This window comes from Gossypium hirsutum, chromosome A10 (genome assembly GCF_007990345.1).
Source record: "Gossypium hirsutum isolate 1008001.06 chromosome A10, Gossypium_hirsutum_v2.1, whole genome shotgun sequence".
In the NCBI taxonomy this organism is placed as follows: Eukaryota; Viridiplantae; Streptophyta; class Magnoliopsida; order Malvales; family Malvaceae; genus Gossypium; species Gossypium hirsutum.
Genome location: NC_053433.1, coordinates 93,669,393 through 93,681,351, shown reverse-complemented (window position 1 = coordinate 93,681,351; position 11,959 = coordinate 93,669,393). Strand labels below are relative to the sequence as shown.

At 38.2% G+C, this 11,959-nt stretch overlaps 1 long non-coding RNA gene across 1 annotated transcript; it reads left to right on the top strand.

Moving 5' to 3' along the window:
* The first annotated feature begins 2,148 nt into the window (after positions 1 to 2,148).
* Positions 2,149 to 2,963, top strand: LOC121208440 (uncharacterized). The gene is made up of 2 exons (XR_005903469.1): positions 2,149 to 2,450; positions 2,796 to 2,963. It is a non-coding gene; the product is annotated as an uncharacterized lncRNA (long non-coding RNA).
* Positions 2,964 to 11,959: the final 8,996 nt, after the last annotated feature.

The following is an 11,959-nucleotide window of genomic DNA, read 5'->3' as shown; positions in this document are numbered from 1 at the left end:
TCATAAAGCATTCATATTTAAAACTAGATCATATCTTTATAAAATACCACAATTCAGATACGCAAAATAACATGTTTGTCTGAAACATTTCAATTCAACTCCATACCTAACAAGCATTACATTGAGACTAGTCATATATATATACATGTCATGATACATATCATTCTCTTTCTGTTTTCTTATAAACACATATCATTTGTCGAAACCATTATCAGATCGAATTTTGAAAAATGGGAATCGATTTTAAAAAACGAAAACGAGAGTCGCCACCAATCTTTTTGGGTGTGATTGGATCACCTTTAAAACATTTTGTTTTAAAATCATTAGTTTTGGTCCACGAAATAAAAGAACGGGTTCGGGAGTCAGTTACGTACGAGGAAGGATTAGCACCCTCGTAACACCCAAAAATTGGTACCTAATTGATTATCAAATGTCTTTAATGTCGAAAGAAAAAAAAATTTAAGATGTAGTCCTCTTTAAAATATTTTAACTTTGAAAATTGGGATTCACTAGCGTCAAAGTATTGACATTAAGTTATCCCTTTTTTGAAATTCCTATCTCGAAACAGCAAAACGCTATATCCAATAAGTTAGGACATATTGCTTTGAAATTCCAAGATAGTGGCTTGCATTTAGAAAACCTCTAAAAACTTAGAAGGGTACTTAATTATTCGAATTCAACGAGAAAAGTGGCAACCCAATAAGTTAGGGCATTGCTTTCTCGAAATTTCCAAACACCAAGCATTGCCTTATTTGCAAAAAATCTTATTTCGAGGTAACAAATAAATGAATAAAACGAATAAAAAGATAACAACAAATAAGCTAGGAAATATTCGAGATTAAAAAAAACTAGTAATAAATAAACAATCATTATGTAAGACTAAAGAATGATAGTATAGTGAAGATAATAATATTAATAGTAATAATACAAATAAAAATTTTGGAATGATGTGTGAAATTATATATATGTATGTGAATATATAGATAAGTAAACAATATATATAGTGAGTGAAGAGTAAAAGGTAAAACAAGTGTATTTAAAGAGTAATGGGTAAAATATAATAATAATGTAATAGTAGTAATAACGTAATAGTATTAGAAATATACGATATATAATATTGAAGGTAAATACATAATATATACATATTAGAAATAATCATACTATTAGAAACAACTATTAATAATACTACATAAATAGATATATAGTAGTAGCATATACATGATATAGTTAAAAATATATAAAGTAAGATAATATGAGAAATAAAAAAAAATATAAACGATATAATATTAGGGCATATGCAAAACAATAAAAATACAATATTAAAAGATATATATATATATATAATGTATACATAATATAATATTAAAATATTTACATGGTATATACATAATAATGTAAAAATAAACTATTAGTAATATTATAAATATATACATATAGTAGTAATAATAATATAAAGGTATTTCACATAAATGCACGTGAAAAAAAAAGAAAAGAGAAAAATAATAATTACAAAAGTATGAAATCAAAATAATATGTAGAAACATATTTATTCTAAAAAGAATAACTGAAACTTAATTGAGAGAAGAAACAAAATCCAAGAGATAACTTACAAGTAAAACAAATTATTGAAACATAATTTTGGACTAAAATTAATTGCGTATAAATGTCCGAGATCTAAAATTAAAAATGCCCCAAATCTTAAAATACCGCACAAAGGGGGGCAAATTGAAATAGCACACAGACTGCAGGGCCAATTTAAAATAATATAAAACTTAAATATGGCCCGATTGAAGGCTAGCACAAAGGAGGGGACCAATTGTGCAAATTACCCAATTAAAGGTAACATGCATGGTCCCAAGCAAAAAATTTGATTCCACTCCCCCCATGCTACTTTGTTTTATTATTAATTAAAATTACTCCCCCATACTATTTTGTTTTATTATTAATTAAAACTATTCCCCCATACTATTTTATTTTTATTATTAATTAAAACCATTCCCCCATACTATTTTGTTTTTATTATTAATTAAAACCATACTTTATTTTCTCTTTTTTTTTTATCATAAAAAACCTTTTTTTTTAAGAAAAAAACAACAAAAAAAAAGAGTTAAAGCACCACCTTACCACCCTACATTCATTTTTCAAAATAGAGAGAAGGCTCTCAACTCTCTCAACCCTTCGCCTCCTCCGGTCATCGGACGGCCATCAACCGTCACGCTGGTCACCGGCCACTGACGGTGGCGTCGCCGTCCACGGTGACCGAAAAATCTTCCGAGGCCCTTTTTCGCTTCTCTTCTCGAGTAGAGCCCGGATTTGGGGTTAAAATGACCCAAAAACCTTCAAAAATTAATGAAAAGCACCCTAGAACTCAAGAATCCATTCGGTTTCCGGCCACCGATCCTCGGCGGTGGCTTCCTCGGTCGTCCACGATGTTGGAAAACTGAACACCGGTAAGATCCTTCCCTCTTTCCCTTTTTTTTATATTTTTTACAAGTTTTTTTCTTTATTCAAAATATTTGTAAAATAGATAAAACGAACGAATAGAAAGAAGATCAAAAAAATAAAAATAAGGACAAACACCTTTTGAACTTGTTTTCTCCTTTTGATTTCTCCCAAAAGTCTCTATAATACAACCCCCTCTAATACAATCTATTCTCTCCCCAAAATACAATCGATTCTTCCTCAAAATACCATCGATCCCCCCTCCCTTTACAATCGGTTCTAGTATGGCTTTTATAGCCATTTACAAACTTTATTATATATATTTGCTATCTTTTCGTCTTCTTGTATGGCAGGCAAACGGTGGTGGAGGCATGTGCCACCTGGTAGTGGTTGGAAGTGGGTGGTTGAGGCTTGCGGCTAGGGTTTCTAAGCTTTTGGGCTTCTTTTAGGTTTTAATTTTTGGGTTGTAATTGGGTTGGTAGCTTTGTTTGTAAATGGACTTTTAATGGGCATTTTGATTTTTTTCTTTATTTTTGTTTTCAAAATTTGGTTTATTTATTTTAAGGTCCGGGCAAAATATGGGTTCTACAGCTGCCTCTATTTGATCATTGTTGTGTTAACAGGAATAGAGCAAAGACTAAAAAGACCCAATTTTGCTCAGGCTTGCCGAGTTTTAAGTTCTTCGATCTGTTCCCTATAAACACAGGGATGCCAAATCTGCTATCTTCAACTTGTTCCCTATAAACACAGGGATGCCATGCTAAAATCTTCGATCTGCTTTACTGTAAGCACAGGAATGTCAGATCTGCTATCTTCGATCTGTTCCCTATAAGCACAGGGATGCCAAATCTGCTGTTTTTCAACTTGTTCCCTATAAGCACAGGAATGCCATGCTGAAATCTTTGATCTGCTTTACTGTGAGCACAGGAATTTCAGATCTGCTATCTTCGATCTATTCCCTATAAGCATAGGGATGCCAAATCTGCTGTTTTTCAACTTGTTCCCTATAAGCACAGGGGTGCCATGCTGAAATCTTCGATCTGCTTCACTGTAACTCAAGAAGGCGATATCTGCTATATTTGATCTGCCCTCCGTCTACTACAGAGACGCCAAATCTATTTCTTCGATTTGTTCCCTGACAATACAGAGATGCCAAATCATCTTAGATTTGCTTTAACGTAAGCACGTGAAAGCCAAATCAACTATGATTCGATTTGCTCCTTGTAAGCATAAGGATGCCAAACCATCTTGGATCCGCTTCAGCATAAACATCCGAAGGTGAGATCTGCTATGTGTCTGCTCTCCATCAAAGTGAAGATGCCAAACTTCAATTTGTTCTCTGACGATACAGAGATGACAAATCATCTTAGATTTGCTTTCTCGTAATCACGTAAAAGCCAAATCAGTTATGTCTTCGATTTGTTCCTTGTAAACACAAGAATGTCAAGCCATCTTGGATCTACTTCAGTGAAATCATCTGAAGGCGAGATCTGCTATGTATCTGCTCTCCATCAAAGTGAAGATGCCAAACTTCGATTCATTCTCTGACGATACAGAAACTTCAAATCATCTTAGATTTGCTTTCTCGTAATCACGTGAAAGCCAAATCAGCTATGTCTTCGATTTGTTCCTTGTAAACACAAGGATGCCAAACCATCTTGGATCTGCTTCAGTGAAATCATCTGAAGGCGAGATCTGCTATGTGTCTGCTCTCCATCAAAGTGAAGATGCCAAACTTCGATTCGTTATCTGACAATACAGAGACGACAAATCATCTTAGATTTGCTTCATCGTAATCACGTGAAAGCCAAATCAGCTATGTCTTCGATTTGCTCCTTGTAAACACAAGGATGCCAAACCATCTTGGATCTGCTTCAGTATAACATCTGAAGGCCAGATCTGTTATGCTGCGGCCTATTACCCTACTGCCTAAGGGATTAAGGCGCGTCATCCTGTAGAATGATTATGCTTGATAATTAGGATGCCATACTCGAAGTGAGTCAAATGTTCCTAATTAAACATGTTATGATGCAAAATGTCATGAATATGACCCCTATCCTAGACGTCATCATTCATTCTTTCATTTGCCTTTCTTTTCTCAAAGCTTCATTCACGCTCAGCCCGTAGGCCTGTACCCTTCCTCTAATGCTACGATCCGCTGAGGATGTTTGCAAAACAATCTTTTCTTAAATTTGAATCATTGATTTTGTTCATTTTCCCTTTATACTGGATGAAAGAAATTCCTCGAGTTCCTTCATCCTTTACTTACGTGAATTTCTCGAACAATTATCCTGTTTTAGTTTCTTATATTGTCTAGAAATTTCAGAGTAATGCACAAAACTTCGTTTGTAAACATATTTAGTTCATCTATCATTATTTCAATGCAACATGGAAGATGAATAAATCTTTAAGAATAATTGGATTTGAATGAATTAAGAAGAAAGAATACAAAGAAAATTAATCTGAAGGTCTATCTTTAGGAATGAATAGAATCTAAAGATGGAAAACAAGATAGAAGTTAGATCCTCCAGATATCACCGCTTGAGTGCCTATACACCAGCTCCATGAAGTCTTTCTTGAGTTCAAAATGTGTTTAAAAGATCCCAAGTACTCTGTTGATGCCTCAGTTTGTAGCATTCTTCGCTCTTTGTAACAAGATCACTGTGTACTCTTCAAAATTTGAGCTGCCCTTATAGGTTTTCAACTCAAAAACCTTTTGGTCACAAGGTGCCTTTTGCGGGTTTTCACCTTGGCCTCACCGTTTTTGATTTTTTTTTCAAGGTGCCCTTTGCGGGTTTTCACCTTAGATTCTCTTCTTCTTTAGACAAAGTATTTTTTAACTGAGTCCGAGTTCACTGGATTAGGTAAACTTTTCCCATCCATTTCTGCTAAGATCAATGCACCACTGGAGAAAGCTTTCTTCACAACATACGATCCTTCCCAATTCGGCATCTATTTTCCTCTAAAATCCTTTTGAATAGGAAGGATCTTTTTCAATACAAGGTCTCCCTCATGGAATTCTCTTGGTCGAACTTTCTTGTCATAAGATCGCATCATTCGCTTCTGATACATCTAACCTTGTCGAATGGCTTTTAGCCTCTTTTCATCAATCAAGTTCAACTGGTCATACCGGGATTGAACCCACTCAGCTTCATCTAACTTTACTTCTGTCAAAATTCGAAGAGAAGGTATTTCTACTTCAATAGGTAATACTGCTTCCATCCCGTAAACTAACGAGAATGGAGTTACCCCAGTAGAGGTTCTGACAGATGTTCGATAGGCCAGGAGTGCAAACGGTAACTTCTCATGCCAATCTCTATAGGTCTCAGTCATCTTCCTCACTATTTTTTTAATGTTCTTGTTGGCAGCTTCTACCGTCCCATTCATTTTTGGACGATAGGGGTCATATGATCTTCTCAGGCATTCCATACCGACAAATGATCTCCTTATTCAAGAATCGACTCACAGCTGACTTAGTAACATTCGCATAAGAAGCAGCCTCTACCCATTTTGTGAAGTAGTCAATTACTACAAAGATAAACCGATGTCCATTCGAAGCTCTCGGTGATATTGGTCCAATAACATCCATACCCTACATGGAAAGGGCCATGGAGAAGTCATAACATGCAAAGGTGAAGGTAGTACATGAATTTTATCCCCATAAATCTGGCACTTATGGCATTTCTTGGTGTAACTAATGCAATCCCCTTCCATAGTGGCCCAATAATAGCCAAACCTCATGATTTGCCTTGCCATCGTGAACCCATTTGCATGCGTCCCGCATACACCTTCGTGAACTTCTTTTAGAATTAACTTAGCTTCCACAGCATCGACACACCTCAAAAGTACTTAGTCTTTTCATCTTTTGTACAGGATATCTCCATCTAAAACATAGTCGCAAGCTAACCTCCTCAAGGTTCGTTTGTCATTTTCACTGGCCTGTTCAGGGTATTTACGATCTCTCACGTATCGCAATATATCTTGATACCAGGGGTTATTGTCATTTCCCTCCCTCTCAATGTTACAACAATGAGCTGGAGCCTCGTAAACACTCATTTGAATTGGCTTCATTTCTTCTTCTTTATTTGCCTTGATCATTGAGGCCAAGGTTGCTAAAGCATCTGTCATCTGATTTTTTTCTCGTAGGAGATAATTGAAGGTGATGCTATCAAATTCCTCAAGTACCCCCAAAACTACCTTTCGATAACTAATCAATTTAGGGTCCCTTGTCTCCCATTCACCTCTAAGCTAATAAACAACCAACGCCGAATCCCCATATACTTCTAGAGTTTTTATACCTCGCTCTATAGCTGCTTGAAGTCCCATGATGCATGCTTCATATTCAGCCATATTGTTTGTGCAATCAAAGTCCAACTTGCACATAAAAGGATAATGATCGCCATTCGGAGATACCAAGACTGCCCCAATTCCATTTTCGACTGCATTAGAAGCCCCATCAAAATTGAGCCTCCAAGAAGAATTTTCAGTCATTGCTATACACATCAACTCCTCATTTGGAAAATTGAAGTTTAGTGGCTCATAATCCTCTAGAGCCCTACTAGCCAAGAAGTCCGCTACCGCACTTCCTTTTATAGCCTTCTGACTTATGTCAACTATATCAAACTCCGAAAGTAAAATTTTCCATCTTGCCATTCTCTCATTTAGAGCTGTTGACTCCGTCATGTATTTCAATGGATCAAGTTTTGAGATGAGCCAAGTGGTATGGTATAGCATGTACTGTCTTAATCTCCGAGTTGTCCAAATCAGCACACAACACAACTTTTCGATTGGTGAATATCTCATCTCACAGTAAGTGAACTTCTTACTGGGATAATAAATTGCCTTCTCATTTTTCCCTGACTCATCATGCTGGCCAAGCACACATCCCATAGAATTACTGAACACTGATAAGTACAGTATTAATGGTTTATCTGGGCTGGGTGGAGACAATACCGGAGCATTCAACAAATACTACTTGACCTTTTCAAAAGCATTCTGGCATTCCCTATCCCAAATACCTTGATTGTGCTTTCTGAGGAGGCGAAAGATAGGATCACATTTATCGGTTAGTTGTGAAATGAACCGAGCAATGTAATTCAACCTTCCTAGGAATCCTCAAACTTCTTTTGAGTACGTGGTGGAGGTAATTATCGTATGGCTCTGACCTTGTCTGAGTCGACTTCAATTCCTTTTTCACTGACTACGAAGACTAAAAACTTTCTGGATCTGGCTCCAAAGGTACACTTTGCTGGATTGAGCTTCAACTGAAATTTTCTCAACCTTACAAACAATCTTCTCAAGACCTCAATATGCTCTTTTTCCGTACAGGACTTGGCAATCATATCATCGACGTATACCTCAATATCCTTATGTATCATGTCGTGGAACAAGTTCACCATGGCCCTTTGGTACGTTGCCCTTGCATTTTTTAATCCAAATGGCATTACTTTGTAGCAAAAGGTGCCCCACAAGGATATAAATATGGTTTTATCCATGTCCTCTGGATGCATCTTTATCTGGTTGTATCCTGAGAAACCATCCATAAAGGAGAACAATGAATATCCCGCTGTGTTATCTACTAAAGTGTCAATGTGGGGTAAAGGAAAATTATCTTTTGGGCTTGCTTTGTTCAAGTCTCTGTAATCAACACACATTCGTACTTTTCCATCCTTCTTGAGGACTGGCACAATGTTAGCTACCCATTCGGAGTACTTCACTTCTTGCAAGAATCCTGCATCAAACTGTTTCTTGACTTCATCCTTTATCTTCAAAACGATATCTGGCCTCATTCTTCGAAACTTCTGTTGGACTGGCTTACAATCTTGTTTTATCGGAAGACGATGTACCACAATGTCAGTATTCAATCCAGGCATATCCTGATATGACCAGGCGAAGATATCCTTGAACTCTCAAAGTAACTCAATCAGACCATGCCTTGTGTCCACGCCAATTAGGGTTCCGATTTTCAACTCCTTCCCTTTTTCTGGGGCTAAATTCTGTATTGCCTTTTTCTCATGTGGCATGATTTGTTTCTCCTCCTGCTTAACCATTCTTAACAGATCGAGCGATACGTCACAATCCTGAACATTTTCAAAATCCTGAGGTTCCTCTAAACACATGTCTTGCTCTCCAGAGAAATTAGGAGCTGTAGTATCAGCGCTCATATCATTGATATCTAGGGACCTGTGGGGGTATGAAAGAATATACAAAGAATGAATGAATCAAAGAATGATTGTTTATGTGCTATGAATAAAAGAATAAGGATTGCTAGAATTTGAAGGAATATTGGTCGATAAAAATAGAACGATACTCGTTTAAATTGATAAAATGTTATGTTTTATTTAAATAATTATAGATGAACATAAGCCTATTTCACGAATATAATCTTACTACTCCTAGGCCATAGAGTAACAGACATGTTTTGAGAATTACTCTGAAAAATTCCTAAAGACTACAGGAAGGTCTTCCGCAGTCCAATTATTCAGAGAGCTCCCCGGTTCGTAAGGGCGAATGCCCTCGAGGCTTCCTTGCTCCGATCCTTCATTGTGCACAGCATTAACTTAATGACTTTCCTTTATCAGCAGTCCTCCTGATTTGAAGGATTTGGATATAGGTGGGAATGTCATCGGTTCCCACTCCACTTCTCTTCCATTCAAACGCGCATTTCTTCTCGCTTGGCGCTTCTCTATTTCCTGCCTCTTGTGCTTGTGGTCTGGCTTGAAGCCCAAGCCAAAGCGGTTCTTCTTCTCAATCAGTTTTGGGATTTGAACCTCTCCTTGCAACTGTGTTCCTAGCCCTTTTCCCCGCAATGCTCCTTTCCCCATCATCATTTGTAGGGCCATCTTCGTGGCTCCAGACATTTTGGGTACCGGCACTTTGCTTCCCTTCGAAATAAAGGTGGCATTGATGACCTCTAAATAGTGGAAAGAACATTCAATAGCCTCTTCATTTGCCTCAACATAAGGGGCCTTGCTGGTAATACCGCTATGATGTCCTCTTCCGCATTGATGGTTATTAAGCGACCATCCATCACTAACTTTAATTTTTGGTACAATGAAGAGGGCACTGCTCTTGCCGAGTGTATCCATGGTCTCCCAATAAACAATTGTAGGAGGGCTTGATATCCATCACTAGGAAATCAACTTCATACGTATTCGGCCCAATCTCCAAAGGGATGTCGATTCGCCCATTACTTTTCTTTCAGTTCCATCAAAGGCTCTTACCACATTATGACACGTTTTCATATGCGAACTGTCAATGGGCAATCTGTTCAAGGTGGATAGCAGCAGGACGTTCAAAGTAGACCCATTATCCACGAGTACACTTGGAAGTGTGTATCCTTTGCACCGAGTAGTGATGTGTAGGCTTTGGTTGACCCTATGCCCCAGGTGGAATTTCATCATCGTTAAAATAAATGAAATTGTCAACACTGATGTTGTTTACTAACCAGTCTAGCTTGTTAACGGATATGTCATGGGTAACATATGTTTCGTTAAGCACCTTTAACAACGCATCTCGATGCACCTCAAAGCTCAAGAGTAGGGCTAACACTGATATACGCGCCGGCTACTTGCGCAACTGCTCGACCACGCTTTACTCGCTATGTTTCAGGAATTTAGAAACTCCTTAGCCTCTTTTACCGGCTCATTGATGAGTACTTCAGTTTCCTTTCCCATTCAGCCTGACATCTTTCGTCTTTGCGGGCTCTACTCTGATATTCCCCCCATCATAACATTTCCCGCTTCGTGTATGAGAACCTTCATTTTACGTGCCCTTGGACGCGCTAGCTATACTCTCCCCCTCAGGTATTGTTATATTGCAGTCATAGCTCCATGGCACCTCCTGTCATCCTTATAAGGGAAAGGATTGGGTTTATGGATGACTATTTTGGGTCTAGTTTACGACCCTCCTCATTATTCCCTGGCAAGGAAATAATAATTCTCGGTTGGCTGGTTCTTTGTCGTTCATTCTCCAGTACACATATTTGTCCTTCATAAGAACTACCCTCAGAAACCTGCAACTCTTTGTTAACTATAAGGCCTTGTACCATGACCTTGAACTCTTCACAATTTTGGATCACATGACCTACTTCCCCATGGAACTCACAATGGTTCTCTATTCCTTCTCCTCATTTTCTAGAGGTTAGTATACCTCTCTTCACCATCTCCTCCCATATTACCTTCATAGGTGTCTTCACCTCAGCAATGTCTTCCTTGATTTTTTTTCTTGTTTCATCAATGGCATTCACTCCTTTATTGCCATGATCCAGTAACGATTTTGGCATTAGGGGTACTGTCGAATTTCACAACCCCCATTTGATAATCCTCTCCACGGCCTTCTTGAATCCTGTGCATTTTCGATCGAATGGCCCGGTATTCCCGCATGATATTCGCACTTAGCATTTGCATCATACCATCTAGGGTACGGTGGCTGTAGTGGTTTCAAGTGAAATGGAGCAATGGCATGTGCATCATACAAGCTTTGATAAAGCTCACGATACGTCACAGGGATAGGCGTAAATTGCATTCTTTCCGAATTTGTCTTATGCCCGATTCCTGTCTTTGGGTATTTTGTTGTTCGACCATAGCTGCTTTGGTTGACCAACTGTGATTGCCCTCGAGTTGAGACTATTCACCTCATTGTCCTTTCTCCTTGGGGCCGATCTTTTAGCCACTTCCCCCTCGATTTTACCGCCTCTCACGGCATTCTCAATCATCTCACCTGCCATAACTATATCTGCGAAACTTTTTGTGGTACTTCCAATCATATGTGTGATGAATGACGCCTTCAAAGTATTAATAAATAACATGGTGGTTTCTTTTCTAACAATGGTGGTTGTACTTGCATTGCCACCTCCCTCCATCGTTGCGCATATTGCCTAAACTTTCATTAGGTTTTTTCTCCATGTTTTGAAGTGTGATCCTATCTGGCGTCATATCAGTCACTGGTTATACTGTTGCATGAAAGCCTGTGCAAGATCTCTCTATGAACTGATTCTTGCACAGCTCAACTGATTGTACCACCTAGCCGCGCTCCCACTAGGCTGTCTTGAAAACAATGGATCAATAGTTGATGGTTGTTCACATAACCAGTCATTCTTCTACAAAACATTGTTATGTGTGCCTCTGGCAAGTAGTCCCATTGTACTTTTCAAACTCTAGCATCTTAAATTTATGAGGAAGCACCAAATCTAGAACCAAACTTAAGTCTTTGGCATCAATCCCTGATGATTGCCAGTGCCTTTAAAACCCTAAACTTCTCCTCTAACCACCTGCAACGATCTTCCAATTATTTTGAGGATTCAGTGGCCATTTTTCCTTCTCCATTAAATCCAGATCAGGAGTAATAGGGTTGATCGAGCTATCACCCAAATTATTTCCCAACTCAATGGGAAATTTATGGGGATTCTAGCATCCGCTGGCCCATATTGAGGCCTTACTGTGACAGATGGCCTTTTAGAGGTGCATCGATTTGCAGGGGCACATAGGCGGAGTAAAGCCCGGAGGAGGACCTTCAT